The 17,171-nt window shown below is 42.4% G+C and overlaps 1 pseudogene; it reads right to left on the bottom strand.

Moving 5' to 3' along the window:
- Positions 1 to 6,791: 6,791 nt before the first annotated feature.
- Positions 6,792 to 7,277, bottom strand: LOC101392409 (large ribosomal subunit protein eL21 pseudogene; annotated as a pseudogene).
- Between the last annotated feature and the right edge of the window lie 9,894 nt (positions 7,278 to 17,171).

Below are 17,171 nucleotides of genomic sequence, written 5' to 3'. Positions count from 1 at the left end.
CTTCATTTTTCTTCTCTTCCCTCCCCCCAATATCTTCACTCTTCCTCTCTACTGCCTGATCTTTCTTAGCACCTCTCCACAGTGTTTCATCAAACTATATTACCAGATAGAATAAAATATCATCCCTTCCCCTTAGATTCTGATACCCTAGGGATCAGCTAAGTTGCTCAAGTCATTCTTTGAACATGTTACATTCATTCAACATACCTTTTTGTCCATTCATTAAATCATTTGAACATTCATTTAATAATCTCATATTTGCCAGGCACTATACTCGATGTTCATGATACAAAGATAAACGAGTTCTACAGTCCTTGCCTCAAAGAATTCCAATCAATTGAATGAGGCAGACACATAAACAGATAATTATAAAACTATGAAGAAAGCCAAGGAGAGGAGCATACAAGGTGCAATGGTAGCGCTGAAGGGAAACAACCACCTCGTCAACCTAAACCTATGCTTTCTAGGGTTTAGATCCTTAGAGAGAAAGTTGAGTCTGGGTGAGTCCAGCTCTGGAAATTACTGTCCCTATTCTGGATCCCAGTTCTTGATATTTGCTTAATAAATCCACACTGGGAAACACCATTATATTTTAATAAGTAAAAATAATCATTTTAAGTAGGAAAAAAGTATATACATATAAGAAAATTATTGCTATTCAAAATTTCTACAGGCCATATGCTACCCTTTAATAAATAAAGGGGGAAAATAAGACTATACATATTTATAATTGCTTGTATATGCACAAAGAAACTGAAAGGATGCACAGGAAACTTATCAACAGTGGTTAACTATGTGAGCGGGAGGGATTTTTCTTCCGTTCCTTTTGGTAAATTTTATTTTTGAACTCTATGATTGTATTGTACAAAAAGTTAAATTATTACAAAGAAATCCTAGAGGTCTCTGCACCTTCTGGCTCCAACTTTTCCAATCTTGTTTTCCACTTCTCTGCAACATGAAACAAATCAAGCTTGTCTTATCTCTTAATTAAAGAATCACTAGCATGCAAATTTGGCTCATCTGAGCCCTTCACCAGGCATGCCCTCTGTCTAAACGCATTTCCTCAAGGTCCAGCTCGAGTCCAGCACCCTTCAGGAGGCCTTCTGTGGTAACGCCAGTTCACAGTGATCTCCCTTAAAATGTTTCTCTTTATAACAAGTTAAGGTATGTCGGTTCATGTGGCACTGGTCATCAGCTCTGTCAACTTACTTAAATGTTCATGTTTGGATGTCTTGTTGTATCCACTAGATTTCCAGCGCATACCTCCTTGCATCATCCACATAGAAGGCACTTAATATTTCTTGAATCAATTAATCCAATCCATTCTCTGAGGGGGATAGTTACTGCCTTAATTAAAACCTTTGAATGGTAAACTAAACAATAAGCTGTTGGAATTGTTCCCTAAGTCTCTGGAAAACAGTATGTAATAGTGGATTTGGAGTCCAATAGGCTTGGTTTCAAGTGCTGGCTCTAATTGTATGAATTTAGGCAAGTTGCTTAATATCTCTAAGCTTTATGTCCTCTTTCTTAAATGCAGATGAAATGATTGGCCTCACAGATGTTGAGTTTGTTTAGAGAATTAAGTGAAATAATGTAGAAACAGCAATTAACACTGTGCTCTAGCATGGAGTGTATGCTCAGTAGAAGGTAGTTTATCATTCTAAACATTTAGGAAGTTCTTGCCAGGAGAAAATAAAATATTCCTCAGTGCAAATACAATGACAGAGGTCACTGTCACAGGTGCAATGGGTTCCAGGGCCTGAAATCCACCAGATCTCACTCTTACCTTGGAGTCTGTTGACCTTAAACAAACAAACAAACAGGGTATGGCCCAGTGCCATAGTGGTTAAGTTCGTGCACTCCATTTAGGCGGCCCAGGGTTCACAGGTTCGGATCCCGAGTGTGGACCTATGCACTGCTCATCAAGCCGTGCTGTGGCTGTGTCCCATATATAAAGTAGAGGAAGATGGGCATGGATGTTAGCTCAGGGACAATCTTCCTCACCAAAAAACAAACAAAAAACCAAATAGATAGCCAGTTATTTCTCCGGCAAAAAGTGGGTTTATTCAGGGTCAGCAAAGAATTGCAACCATGGCAAACCACATGCAAGTCCCCCACAACAAGGGGAGGAGAGACTCTTTTATAGAAGGGAAGAGGAAGTTGGGAGGGCTATTGTAAACAAAGAGTTTGAGGTGTAGTGGCTTTTCATTGGCTGAGTTGTGTCAAAACTGACTATAGTGGAGCCATTTTTAAATGGAGTCAGACCTGCCTTTTCAGAGAAACTGATTTGCTGTCTTGAACCTTAGACTGGGCCAAACCTTTGGACTAGACCAAATCGGCAATTGTTTTACAAGCAATTGTTTGGGAAGTCAGCAGCAGAACAGACATCCTGATCACAAAGACTGACGGTTGTGAACTTTCTGAACATAGATCCAATAGTCAATCAATGGTTAGCCAAGACTAGATCTCCGCCTCCAACTCCAGTGAAAATTCTTTGTAATACAACCTCCCTTCTTTGCGTTTGAATGCCTCTGACTTTGACTTCCTAGCAGGAGACTATTTGGGTTTCTGCCTGAATCTGTGCTCCCCAAATTGCAATTCTTTGATCTCAGATAAACACTTTGCCTCTTAAACTGGTTGCTGTTTTCGGAGGTTGACAGTTGTGACAGTCTCTCATTGGCTGAGCTTCTTGCCAGTCAAGAAGTCTTTCTTCTTCCTGTTGGGCTCTGCTATCAGGTAGGGCGTAAGAGCTCCCCCTTTTGGCCTCCAGACTCCAACTTAATGAGGTTTCTGTTTATTAATTTGTCAGGTCTCTACTGTTTGCTAAAGGAGCCTACTTTTCCCTGCCTCTCACCCACCCCCTTCACCATCGCCACCTCCCAGCCAGCCTCTATGTTCAGGGCATGCTCTGCTCCTTCCAGGACAAGGGAAGAAGAGTTACAGGAATCCCAACTTAGAAGTCAGGAAACATTTTCTTATAGAAAAGCATTGTTATACGTGGTGGTTAGGGTCTTTAGTAAAATCACTTATGCGTAAATAGGCTTCTTTGGCCATATCTGGAAATCCTAAACCAACCAGTCCAAAATTGTTTTTATGGGAAACTATGTTCCAAGTGCCTAACAACTGACTTAGAAATGAACTGTTGGAATGCAACTCGTTTGGAGACTGACTGTAGGTCAACATCATAACTCATTGTCAATGAAAAAGGAAATGACATTTATTCTGCTATTACTGAAACATACTGCCCATATATTTCTGTAACTGTTCCTTGAGGACACCACGTATCAAGAGTTATTTAAAATAGCAGCCACATAAACTCATCAGATTGAATTGATATTCTGGGTCTAATTATATTTGAGCTACTAACTTCCAGCAGCTCCAATGTGCTCGTTAGGTGTCTTTTAGACATTTTTAGAATTTAATATTCTTAGGATGGCAGAAAGAGCCTTTAGTTTTGCAGCGCTCCCCTTGTGGTTATATAACTGCTGCGCTGAAGCAACGTGCTCCCTCCCCTTTCCCCTGCGGAGGCTTCTCTGCCCTTGTATGGTAACTGTTTCACAGCAGTTCTTGGTTCTGAAGTAAGCAAGTCGAACCCTTATTAGGATCCAAGCTTAAAAGCTAAACAGCTCAGGGGCTAAGATTAAGAATCTCCTGTGTGTAGAATCTGGTAGATACTCTATGGATCAACTAAATTGGATTTGGGACAAAGTTGTTCAGGGAAGAAAAGGTATGCATATAAATGATCTGTATGATGTTGTTGTCCTAAACAAAAAAACAATTACTTGCCCCGTTTTAAATTCATCCTGTCATAAGTCCCAAGAAAGCATTTTTCTAACTCACTTGTGTTTCTATTTTGTGTAATTACCACAAAGAGCATCAGGTACGTGTTTTCTTTCCTTTTTCTTCTCTTTCTCATGTCCTTATGTATGTGGAGAAAAGCAACTTCCATGTACTCTTTGCTATTTGTTCCAGGTCTATACTCAGTCCCTGAGTTACTCACCCTCCCTTTTAAATTAGTTTCTCTAAAAGGGAGAAGAAAAGAGCAGAACTAGGCAGAGTGTTAATTCTCTCTTTCCACCCCCTTGACAAAGCCACTTCTCAAGAAGGGTAGGATATAAGCATTTAACATATCATGATAAGGCTTATGAAGATACCTCACCCAGAGTGTTTGCCTTGTTCTAAGGGATAGTTGTAACTTTTTGAGAATTAGGGAAATTAAGCAAGCTGAAACGTTTTTTTCTACAGAAGAAATTCTTGGCACACCAGAGATCTCCAGTCACTTACGAAATGCCTCCTTTACACCATTCACAAAGATGAACAAGTCCAAGTCCTGAACATAATCAATCTTGGTGCAGAAACAGAAACGGAAATAGGTAGTTACATATCAATAAGTGCTGTAGTAAAGCTTTTCCCTGGGTGCTGGGGAGTCCAGGTGAAAGAGTGACATCCGGGGGGGCTCAAAAGGTCTTATAGAGAAACAAGTGGTTAATCGGGGCAAGTCTTAAAGGTAAGATGTTCTGGAGCAGGAAAGAACACGAGAAAGGCCAGAGGTGCCCTGAGAGATGGTCTGCGGATCCTCCTAGGCTCCCCAAGTCTTAGGAAGTAAGTGTAGGGGTGAATGTTGGTACTTTAATTCATTCCTGCGTTTAACAAATATTTATTGGCACTTAGTAGGTGCTGGTGGTTACAGTGGTAAAAAAGTTCTCATGAGATTATGGCCTAGTGTGGAAGACATTGAACAAAAAACTATACATATGGGGCCGACCCCGTGGCTTAGTGGTTAAGTGCGCGCGCTCCGCTACTGGCGGCCCGGGTTCGGATCCCGGGCACGCACCAACGCTCCGCTTCTCCGGCCATGCTGAGGCTGCGTCCCACATACAGCAACTAGAAGGATGTGCAACTACGACATACAACTATCTACTGGGGCTTTGGGGGAAAAAAAAAGGAGGAGGATTGGCAATAGATGTTAGCTCAGAGCCGGTCTTCCTCAGCAAAAAGAGGAGGATTAGCATGGATGTTAGCTCAGGGCTGATTTTTCTCACAAAAAAAAAAAAAAAAACACTATACATATATAATAGCAATTGTACTAAGTACCATGATCGAAAAATGAGGGTGCTAAGAGTTTAAACTAGGGACCTTTTGAATTGGAGTTGGATAGTGTGCGGAGGAGGGGGTGTTAGGGAAGAAAACATTAAAACTGAGACCTAAAGCTTCATGGAGCCAGAGGGGACAGCGTGTGTGATTTCCCATGGGAAAAAACCTGGCTTCGAAGGAGGAGGGGAGAGTCAGTGAGACAGAGCCCCATGCCAGGAAAGGCAGTAGGTTGTAGGGAGACCAGAGAAGCAGATGCTTCAGAGATTGGAGGAACTGTCACAGATTTTGGACTCTGTGGACAACAGGAAGCCGTTGAGTGGTTTAAGCAAAAGAATTAACATGATCAGACCTGTATTTTTAAAAATCACTCTGACTGCTGTATAGAGTAGTGGCCACTGAACTTTTAAAATCGTGTACCTCTATCAATAAAACATTTTAAACCTGCAAACCAATACAGGGATGTTTATTATTACACAATATTACATATATTATAAAATACCGAAAAATAGTCATTTTAAAGGATGAGATAAATGGAAGTTCTAAGATTTTCTTCCCACAGCTCATCAGCTCATCCTGTAGGGGCAGGTCTCACCTGGGAGGCTACTGCTGAGGACTGTGGAGGGAGGGCAAGACTGGGAGTGGGGAGCCAGCTTATGTTTATTGTAATAATCCAGGGAAGAAGTGGTGTGGGCGTGGATTAGGACAAAGAAGGAGAGAAGTGGACAGATTTTAAACATATTTTACAGGTTGAATAGAGAAGACTTGATGACTGGCTGGATGGGATGGAGGTGGGCATGGGGGGTGAGGAAGAAGACTATGTTAAAAGTGACTCCCAGTTTGTGGTTTGAGTGATTTCTCAAATGATGGTGTCAACTTACCCTTCAAATGCAGTTGAATAAAAAGGTCTGCCGTTTAAATTTTGGAGGAAAAAAAAAGAAAGGAAGAACTCTTTACAGTCATTTTAGCAGTGTGTGTGCGTGTGTGTGTTTTAATTTTTTATTTTTGTGCGAGGAATTACCTCCAGCCGTCAAGTTTTCTGTTCTCATCTTTTATTTCTCTCAGGGTAAGAAATTCCCATAGAAAGCCAAGATTCCTAAGGCCCCACCTTTCTATCTGTTGCTCACTCTCTTGCTCTCTTTCTGGTACTGAATACTCTCTGGGTTGTAAAAATTCAGGAATACTTTTATTCTTTGCAATTTTGATTGTGATGCATATAAAAATTATATATATATAAATTAGGACTCTTCCTTTTTCCCACTGATCCCCTTGATGACCCTTTTCTTAGTCCATTTTCAGAACCACTGAGTCTATTTCTCAGCATGTAGTACACTGAAAGTAATGCTATTCACAGATTTTGACAAAAATAAAAGACCTGGAGGAGTTATGGTTATTCTGATACGTGGACGGCAGGCATCTATTGCAGACCTCCAGAGAACTAGCTGGGAATCCCCTCAGTAAGCAAGCCCTTGGCTCAGTACTTCTCTGCAGGCAAATGCCAGCTGCAGCTACTTTTAAAATTCTTTTAAAAACCACGACCACTTATTGTGATTATGAGGATCCAAAAAGATAATGGATATGGAGCATTCTCTAAACCGAAAGTTCATGTGTGAATGTACGTTAACATATTTAAAACAAATTTTTTTTTTTTTTTTTACAGTCCAGAGGTCTTTTTTTTTTTCACCTATCGTGCCATGAATTCATAGGGAGTGGGTTCCAGCAGCTCAGGCTCCTTTCCATTGCTTCTCACTCAGTGTGCTTCTCCGGGCAGAGCTGTCTGGCGCTTCAGCTGAACCCAAGTACCTTTCTCTTTGGCTTCCTTCTTTTTTCTGATCATTTTCCTTTACATGTTTCAGGAAGCTATCTTGGCTCTTAGAATGCTTGATATGCTCAGTACGTACATTAATTCTCTTGGCAGGAATCTTGCCCTTGTTTGTTTACAACAGTGCCAACAGCGTGCTGGGTGACACTGTAGACTCTTCCAGTTTTGCCACAGTAACATTTGTGGGGCATCCCTTTTTGAACAGTGCCCATTCCCTTGATGTCTACAATATCACCTTTCTTGTAGATTCCCATGTGTGTAGCCAAAGGAACAACTCCATGTTTTCTAAAAGGCCTAGAGAACATATAGCAGGTGCCTCTCCTCTTTCCCTTTGTGTTGGTCATTTTGGCAGATTACTGGAAGATGGCGGTTCTGGCCAAAAGGCTAAAACAAAATTATTTTTAAGTGCTCCTGAAACAGCAGCTTATATAGAAACTGAGTAAGACAATGAATGAAATGTGAGAAGCTGTCATAGCCCCAGCCCTGTGCCATAATTAAAAGTCTGCTTGAATGATTTTGAGTTTGGAATGATTTTTAGGATGGAAGCAGGATGATTCTCCTAGATGCATACTGAGTAAAACTAGGTTTTCTCTACCCTGTTAGATGTTTGTAATTACTTTTGCTTCACTTTCTTAGTTATAAAAATTAGTAAGCAAGCCACAGATTTGGGTCTGTTCAGTGGTCCTAAAGGATAGGAGGAATATTATCTACAAATTTCAAAATGCCTTGTTAATTTTCTCCAGAAAAGAGAGTTTGAATAACTGTTGAACTAATGTTAGAGAAAGGCAACTTTTTTCTCTACATATGCAAGTTTATATCAAGACTTGACAACTACTTTGGAGAGAGAAGGGTTTTCTTTAATCAGTTAGATAGCTAAAAATCATTTGTAACTGTCACATTCATCATTCGTGTTCAAAAACTGTTGCTGCAAAGGTGACCTGAAGGTATAGTTGAGGTCCTCTTTACCTTCATTTTTCAGATGTGGCCTTGCACTTGCTATTTCAGTAGCAGCTCTGGAAAGCAGAAATCTTGACTTTTTTTTTCCCAAAGGCCTGAGCTCTAGAAAGGGTGGTAGATTCCTGGTTATAGGTAAACTATTGGTTTAAAGGCAAGATTGGGGTGAGGGCAGGATTAGGGGCATAGTAAAAATATCTTGGCCAAAAACATGGAGGGACGATTTCCCTGCTATTAGAAAGAAATTCCTCTAGGCTGGGAGGAAGAGGAAAGAGGGGGAAAGCTGGGAGTCCTAAGAGTTGAGGGGACCTGTGCACTTCTTAGCTGCACTGCTAAGGAGAAGGCAAGACCTCAGAGAGAAATGGCTATCAAGTGTGTAGATGGGCCAGGCTTCCCATGTCCCAAACATGGCACTGGAGCAGCCAAGTCCATGGAACCACTGGACCTTAGTGGACATCTTTGCAGCACGTAACTTCTGCGAGCAGAGGACCAGACACACAAGCCCTTGATACTGTGTAAGACCCCAGAGCCGTGGCACAATCTTGGGAAATGGGGAGAAGAGAGCCTCAAAAAGGGCTGAGGTTAAATTTCTCATCTTGCAGGATGGGACCTTGAAATGGAAGAGAAGTTGACATAGAAAATAAAATTCTATTTCTTACAAAAATGAGTTTGTGAACTGAGATTTATAACCACTACAGAGAGCAAACTTTTTCTGTATAAAGTGCAGAAAGACGCTTCATTTTAGCGTGTCCACGCAATTATACACATTCCGGAATAGTAGGATGTGAATGAGTGAGGGTTAACCATGCCAGCACTCTAAAATGAAAAGATACGGTGGAGAACGTTCTCAGTGTCAAGTCAGAGCCATTGAAACAGAGTCAACTGAGACAGGACTTAGAAGCTTTCACAGGATTGGAATTTTGGCAGGTAGCAAAGGGCCTGATGACATTTTAGTTTTCGGAGGCAGCTCACCCAATAAAACTCTTTCATTTCTATTTTTCCAAAAAGACATCACTGAGTGAAATGGAGACCTGTAGCTCCAAGAAACAGTGAGAGGTAAAGCTTTCCCTGTGAAATCCCTTTGACCAGCCAGAGCATGCCCCAGGATGTCACATGCACAGAGGGGGTCATCCCCCCTTTGCTCTGGATGGCTGGTGGTACCTAGCAAATGAAAGCAGCCAGAAGACAGACCTGACTCCTTACGCAATGTCTGTGCTGTGAAAAGGGCCAGGCACAGCCAACCGGGACTCAAATATGAAGGGTACCATTGAAAGCAGAGCGTTGTGTTTGGTATAGAAAGGGCCTGCCAAGACCTTGGGGTCAATGGAATTCAAGATGTGAGGACAAAGGAAGTAGCAATAGGAGGGGTGGGGACAAGCCCAGAAGAGGCAGCAGGGGAGAAATGAAAGGGAAATGACAGGGAAGGGAGAGGAGAAAGCATCACCACCACATGGGGATTTCTGACGGGAGGGGAAGTGAGAACTATAGAAATAGAAAGAGGAACTCGGAGGGCTTTATTTCCCAGTGTGCTTCCCCACCCCCTCCCCCCAAAGAAGCAACCATATTAGGGGACAGACATGCAGGAAATGTCCTTTTGCACCTCAGCCCCTGATTTTATGACTGGCTAAGATGCCAGCTCTTTAATAGGTCATTGCCTAGGTTGGAATGGAATGAGGGATGTTCCCAGAGTGGAATGTGGCCTCTTTGCATTCAGAAGAGGAATGAAGTTCCCAACCAACTTTGATGCTAATACTTTAAAAAGAAGAAAAAAAGATTGCAGACTGTCACTTTTTATGTGGTGTTCACAAGGGTGGGAAAGTAGGAGGAAAGCAACGTCTTCCAAGAAGTTATTTTATCAAGCGTTTGATCAGCTCTTGCTCAAGGCTAATTGTAAAAATAATTGTGCACCTCTACCTGCAGCAGGCAGCTCACAAACTGCAGGCGTGATTGACAAAGTCACTGTCAAATTCCCGGTTGCGGTTCAAAAGATATTTACTGCAAGCTAGACCAAATTTATGAGTCTCGCACTATGTTTTGGGAACCAGACTTAGATTGCACCACGTTAAAACATCTAGAAAGGAGCCAGCATGGAGAACTGTCACCAGATGAGGGCCTACACTTTTTAAAAAATGTTTTGAATTGTGATTAAATGTACATAACATCAAATTTACCATTTTAACCATTTTTAAGTGTACAGGTCTGTAGCATTAAGTACATTCACATTGTTGTGCAACCATCACCACCATCCATTTCCACAACTTTTTTCATCTTCCCAAACTGAGACTCTGCACCTATTCAACAATTTCTCCCATCTCTCCCCACTCCACCCCCTACCCCACCCCACCCCCACCCCCGGCAACCACACCATTCTACTCTCTGTGTCTATGAACTGACTATTCTAGGTACCTCATGTAAGTGGAATCATACAGTGTCCTTTTGTGACTGGCTTATTTCGTTTAGTATAATGTGCATCCATATTGTAGCATGTGTCAGAGTTGCCTTCCTTTCTAAAGCTGGATGGGCCTATACAGTTTTTTGTGTGTGTGAGGAAGATTAGCCCTGAGCTAACATCTGTTGCCAATCCTCCTCTTTTTGCTGGGGAAGATTGGCCCTGAGCTGACATCCATGCCCATCTTCCTCCACTTTATATGGGACCCCGGCACTGCATGGCTTGACAAGCGGTACATGGGTCTGCGCCCGGGATCCAAACTTGCCAACCCCGGGCCACCTAAGCAGAGCACTGGAAATTAACCGCTACTCCACCGGGCCGGCCCCATGGGCCTATACTTTTTAAGTGGGAGGCATGATACAAAGAATCTTCTTTTTCTTAAAAAAAAAAAAAAAAAAATTTGTATATAGCCATATCACTTTTTAAAAACTGCCACAGCAGTGAATAAGTTGTTTAGTCTTTATTAGGTTGCAAAAGGAGCCTGGAGCTCAACTTCAAGGTAGCATTGTTCAGGTCCTCTTAGTTTTTGGAATTGGTTCATTTTAATCTCACAGACAAGGGACCAAATCCAGCCATTTTTCTCCGTTAGTGGATGGGACTGAGCATTTAGCTAATCCTCACTCCCTTTGATTTCTGCTTCCCCTCCCCCATTCTCTGGCCCTCTACCCCCATCACGGTTTTCTGGGTAGAATATATGGGAGCAAAAATAAGAAGAGGCATGCTTCTGCTCTTTCAAGTAGAATGCCTTTTCTGCATCCAAATTTTGGACACTTTTTTTCTGAGTGTTGAGCTGGGTTCTGGTCTTTTGATAACATGAATTAAAGACATTAATAACTTTTCTCCTCTTAGCTCTAACCTTAATTTCAAAAGCCTATGCCTTTTACTGAAATAGGAATTCTCCTGATCAGCTCTAAAACTGCCATAGGGGTGGCTTTTGCCCTTACTCCCCCAAAAGCAAAAAGTCCTTTTTCTTTAATTTGCTGCGGGTGTCTGCTACAATGTCAGACGGGCGGGCGTGACCAGTCTCACCTTGCGTTTTGAAATGACTCTCTGGCCCTAAAAATAATCTCCAAACTCATTAGGCTCTGAAATTTCTGTTGTTAAACACAGTACCTAGGCAGCACCAGGAATTATCAATAACCCATTGGCCCATCTAGTCACGCCCAGAGCAGGAGCCTAAGAAAATATGAGCATTTACTTAGAACCAACGTGCAAATATGATTCCCATGGAAATAACTCAAAGGAAATACAAAAAGGAAATGGTAGACGCTACAGTTTTTATGCCTTTAAAATTTTTTAAGGGGCCGCCCTGTGGCTTAGCGGTTAAGTGCACGTGCTCCACTACTGGCGGCCTGGGTTCGGATCCCAGGCGCGCACCAACGCACCGCTTCTCCCGCCATGCTGAGGCCACGTCCCACATACAGCAACTAGCACGATGTGCAACTATGACATACAACTATTTACTGGGGCTTTGGGGAAAAAAAAGGAGGAGGATTGGCAATAGATGTTAGCTCAGAGCCGGCTTCCTCAGCAAAAAGAGGATAGGCATGGATGTTAGCTCAGGGCTGATCTTCCTCACCAAAAAAAAAAAAAAAAAAAAAGATAAAGTGTCAAGGTTGGAAGAACCTTTAAAAAAATAAATAAACAAAAATTTTAAAGATTTTTAGATGTTTTCTTTTGAGGGACCCTTTCGTGTTTCTTTCAAGTCATCATGAGTTGTTTTAATCTAAAATTATTTTCCAGAAGATTGAAACTAGTAAAGACCTCTTTTTTCAAGCAGGGCAAGAAAGTCCATGTTTCTTCTACCTCTTCAAGATAGTTACGGGAGAGGAACCACATAGCTCCCTGCAGTTTCAGTTTACAAGTTAGTTGCCCACTGATTGTTCCATGAATAAATTTGAAAGGAAGATCTAACGTCAAGGGTGGAGGAAAGAGGATCTGGAAGGGGAAAATTAAAGAATGATGAAGTCCCTGGAATTCATATTTGTAGACTCAGTTCTTAGGGACATTTTTGCCTGATGTAAAGAACATTGTCCCACCCAACCAGCTTCGCGGGCATACTGCTCCCCAGCCTTGACTGAAGTTCTACACGGAGGCAGTCAAGGAGACTAGGATCATCCAGCACATCCTATCACTCTGCATCTGGATTCAAGTCAGAAGTCTATCTTTTTTAACAGTTTCCATTTCTCCTTTTAAGAGCCCTTTGCTTTGGCAGGAAAACTAAGGGTAACACCAGAGTCTTAGAAAAACAGGCCAGTTAGTATATTTTGGGTGCTGTGAAATATGAATTTTCTTAAACGTCACATTATTGAGCAGTTGGAAACATGTTAGCTCTAGATTTCTTTCGTGGATATATTTTTTTTGTGGTTAAAGTATACATAACATAAAACTCACCGTTTTGACCATTTTTATGTGTATAGTTCAGTAGCATTCAGTACATTTTATGGGTATTTTTTAAATCCTTGACCACTCAATACAGAGGTTCATTCCTACATTTTGTATAAGCCACATCCTGCAGGTAGTATTTAGGAACTCTTCAGGTCTCAACCTCACTTTAACAAAATTATGAGTAACTCTGTTGCCCCTTTTTAAAAATAGAGATTCTAAAATGGAGTGGCTCAAAGACTCTGCTTTTTCCTTACTGGTCGATTGCTCTTCTGTGACTTTGTATTCACTAAAGATTGCTATTAGGTCGATCCTAAATTTTCTCTCCTTCAAGCTAAGTGATTTCAATTTCCTCGTCTATTAATAGATACCTTTGCCCACACTTCAGTCATGGTGGTTCTCACAGTAGTTCTTCTCTGAACCCTGTCCAAGGTTATTTATAGCACTTTAGTTTTAAAATCTAGCAGTAATGTCTGTAAACTCTACTTAAAATAAAACAAAACTCACCAAGGGTTTGCCAGAATAGGCTTCTGGATTAGAATCTCTAGTGTGAGAAGGAGTTATTGTTCCAGTGTTATCCAGTAGGGCTGTGGAGGCGTACCCTTTCTCTCCCTGTGACTTTCTCACTCTCAGCCCCACTGTCGCTCTGCCACCTCAGGTCCAGTCTTATCTTAAAACTCCAGTCCAGACTAAGAAAAACCCTTCTTTCCTTAGTGCCTTATGGTTGAAACAGGATGGCAGTATGGTACAAAGATGGGGATCTTAAGCTACATTTTCCAGGGCAGACTGGATTTCAAATATCCTCAGCCGTTGTCATATCTCATGTCAAGTGTTTGGCTTGCTTTTTTGTTCAGAAAGTGTTGGCCAAACTATTAATGAAGACTTAGCAGAGGAAAAGACACCCGAACAAGAGCAAGGCTGGTGTCAAGACCATCTTGGTGCTTCCTGGTGCTTGTGCCCCCTCTGGCACGGTCCCATCAACAATGGTCCTCGGTGACTATTTGTTGAGGGGACAGATGAATGAGGGATGGGTAGGTTTTAGAGAGGTGACATTCTAGCCTCTGGTAAGCAGAAAAATCCAAAAGTGGAAGCAGGGGCAGGTATGCCAAGTTAGAGCGAGAATAACTTTTGACCTAAGGTGAGGACATGGGCCAACTGGGGAAGATGAAAGGCTGAACGGGTTTGAATTTGACCATATCATCCAGGCTGTGACAACCCTGAATGATTTACAAATGGCTTGTAAGGAAGGTATATCATCAGAATCCTAAACAAAAATTAATTAATTAATTAAAAGGAAAGAAAAATTAGTTAGTTAATTTGCCTGCTCCTACCTGCATTTTTGCATGCCTATCACCCCTCATGGGCACGATCCTAATTGTTCAGTGTCCTACTAATGCCCTGGAACTGCCAATATAGCCACACCCAGAACAAGTCTGTCTTCCTTCAAACTACCCTTTTTAAAAATGCGCTTCAAGTAAAATTTCCAATTCCTCAGAATTGGAAAACCATCAGATTACCTTGTCATATGCCTATTTGTGACTTAGCAGTCAATACGTGTTTCAAATTACTTGGTTAAAATACTGTACTCTAAGTCTGAATGACTGATAGGCTTCATTCTCTTGGGGAACATTTGTGTTTCAGGAGAGGGTCTCATTAACCTAAGTGAATGTAGTTGGTGGAATAAATTGGGACTCTTTTGTGCCAGTTCTGGGCAACAATCTTCTTTCCCCACCATCAGGCTGGAAATAGAGGAATCAGCAACTGGCATCCCAGTTATATTCTTGTCATCATCCATGGGAAGCCATTGTAGATTCTGTAGGGGAAAAGGCATGATAAAAATGTTTTAGAGGGGCCAGTCCAGTGGTGTAGTGGTAAAGTTCGCACACTCCGCTTCCACAGCCCAGGGTTCGCAGGTTCAGATCCTGGGCGCGGACTAATGCACTGCTTGTCAAGCCATGCTGTGGCGGTGTCCCATATAAAGTAGAGGAAGATGGGCACAGATGTTAGCTCAGGGCCAGTCTTCCTCAGCAAAAAGAGGAGGATTGGCAACGGATGTTAGCTCAGGGCTAATCTTCCTCACAAAAAAAAAAAAAAGGTTTTGGAAAGTTTACTCGAGAGATGATGTTTATTCTAGGTTTATATGAGGACTCTAGGCAGTGATTGCTACTGCTGCTGTTCCTGGTGCTCACTACCATTTAGACTGAGTCCAGTGGAGGAACACAGGGAGGCTTTGAGCTCAGTATTCCTGAAGAAGTGCCACCTGGTTCTGAATTATGTACCAAGTACATAAGATGCACCAGGTGCTACAGATACAAAGACCAGAAGATCAAAAAGAGTGATTGAGAGCCAGCCCTGATGGCCTACTGGTTAAAGTTCAGCGCTCTCACCGCTTCGGTGGCCCAGGTTCATTTCCCGGTCGTGGAACCACACCACCCGTCTGTCAGTTGCCATGCTCTGGCAGCAGTTCAGTAGAAGAACTAGAAGGACTTACAACTAGAATATATAACTATGCCCTGGGGCTTTGGGGAGGGAAAAAAAAAAAAAGAGGAAGATTGGCAACAGATGTTAGCTCAGGGCAAATCTTTCCCTGCAAAAAAACACAGAAAGGGTGATCAAGTCTACCTGAGGGACACACCGACCAGAGGGTGACACACCCTGCCTGGAGGAATACAGACAAGAAGGTCACCAACTCTACCTGAGAGAGCTGGAGAAGGCCTCCTCAGGTAAGGACTGGGCCTCATGGCACTTGTCCTCTTGTGTAATTATAACGTCTACTGTTGCTCAATCTGGCTTTACCACTCTGCTGCTCCTTGAGGGTAGGGGTTGCCTGTCACATATTTTAGGGTAGCTTCGTGTACTACTTGATGGAGAGTGATCGTTGCTATAATCATTTTTGAAAGAATAAATCGACATCTTTTTGTCTTGAAAGATAAACAGAAATGCAAAGGAAAGAAAAGAGTAAGGTACGCCATGTGGAGAGAGAACAGCATAGAAAAACATGGAATTGAGAATTCAGTGGGATTTTCAGGAAATGCAATTAGTTCATTCCTGGAGCTTGGGGTGATCTGGGGAGAGGGATGGGAGTAAAGGAATGCTGGGAGTGTGGCCAAGAATCAGAGTGTGGAGGACCTTGTAGGCTCTGCTAAGAATTTGGATTTTATTCCGTAGGCAATAGGAACCCATTCAAAGTTTTAAAGCATGGAAATAATTAGATCAAATCAGTGTTTTAGAGGACTCACCGGCAGCAACATCAAGATGGACTGGAGTAAAGGAAGGTTAGACGTCACAACCGTCAGTCCCTTTGTGAGTGGGGAGTGGAGGGACAGACATTTAAGAAAAAATTCAGAGTATCACTGTTAGTATTAAGAGAATAGAAAGAGTTGAAGACAACACCCAGTTTCAAGTTTGGTTTGAGCATTGTGCAAGAAACCAAGATTAATGTAAGAAGAGAAGCAGATAGGGGGAAGGAGAGAGAATTCAATTTTGGAGTTTGAGGAGCCTACACATTTCCAGGAAGAGCCATTGTGGATGCAGTCAATAATAGGAAGCCCAGAAGAGAAGGTGGGGGCAGAGATTCAGTTTGGGGTGTGGAAGTTGGAGCCATGTGATTGAATGAGAAACCCAGAGCGATCACGCGGAGAGAGAAGAGACGCAATGAGGCCCAGGGGAAACTGAGATTCCCTCCCCGCTTTTCTAAGGTTCAATGCCTTTCTCCCTGTTATAAAAATATCTAAAAACCAACAATAGGACCAAGCAAATGGAAATGACATCTAATTTTTTTTCAGAAGTTTCTTAACTTCTGGCACCGTGAGAGGTGAGCTGGCACTTTCCGATTCAGGAGTGCTTCTCCTGGGCTTGACTGCTGTGTAGTTTGAGGGAATGCAAGCATTTTGTGGAGTCAGCTCATCCAGGAGTTTACCAGCAGTCCTTGGAATGTCTGTACACGAAACCCTAGGTGCAGAAGCCAGCCCAACACAGAGGGAAAAGCTTGAGTCAGAGCGTCCAAACAATGGAGCTTGCAATCCCTTTTATTCTTAACTGTCTTGAGATGTCTGAAGATTCTTGATGGCAGCAGTCTAAGCAGTTTCTGGTGGTGACCAAAGGAGGGGAACCACAGGCAGGGCCAGTGGGGTAGGGCTTAAAGGCACAGCACAGGCCTGGAACACAACAGGAATAAAGTCTGTGGTAATTCAGGTTGGGGTAGGTTTCTTTTTTGTTTTTTCCTTTTTGGTGAGGAAGATTGGCTCTGAGCTAATATCTATTGTCAACCTGCCTCTTTTTGCTTGAGGAAGATTGTCCCTAAACTAACATCTGTGCTAATCCTCCTCTATTTTTTGTATGTGGGGTGCTGCCACAGCATGGCTTGATGAGCAGTGAGTAGGTCCAGGCGAACGCTGGGCAGCCGAAGCAGAGTGTGAGAACTCAACCACTATGGCAGTGGGCCAGCCCCCGGGGTAGTTATTTTTGAGT

This window comes from Ceratotherium simum, chromosome 12 (genome assembly GCF_057802395.1).
Source record: "Ceratotherium simum simum isolate JZ-2026a chromosome 12, ASM5780239v1, whole genome shotgun sequence".
In the NCBI taxonomy this organism is placed as follows: domain Eukaryota; kingdom Metazoa; phylum Chordata; class Mammalia; order Perissodactyla; family Rhinocerotidae; genus Ceratotherium; species Ceratotherium simum.
The sequence above is the reverse complement of the archived record's forward strand: the minus strand, read 5'-3'. Positions and strand labels throughout refer to the sequence as shown.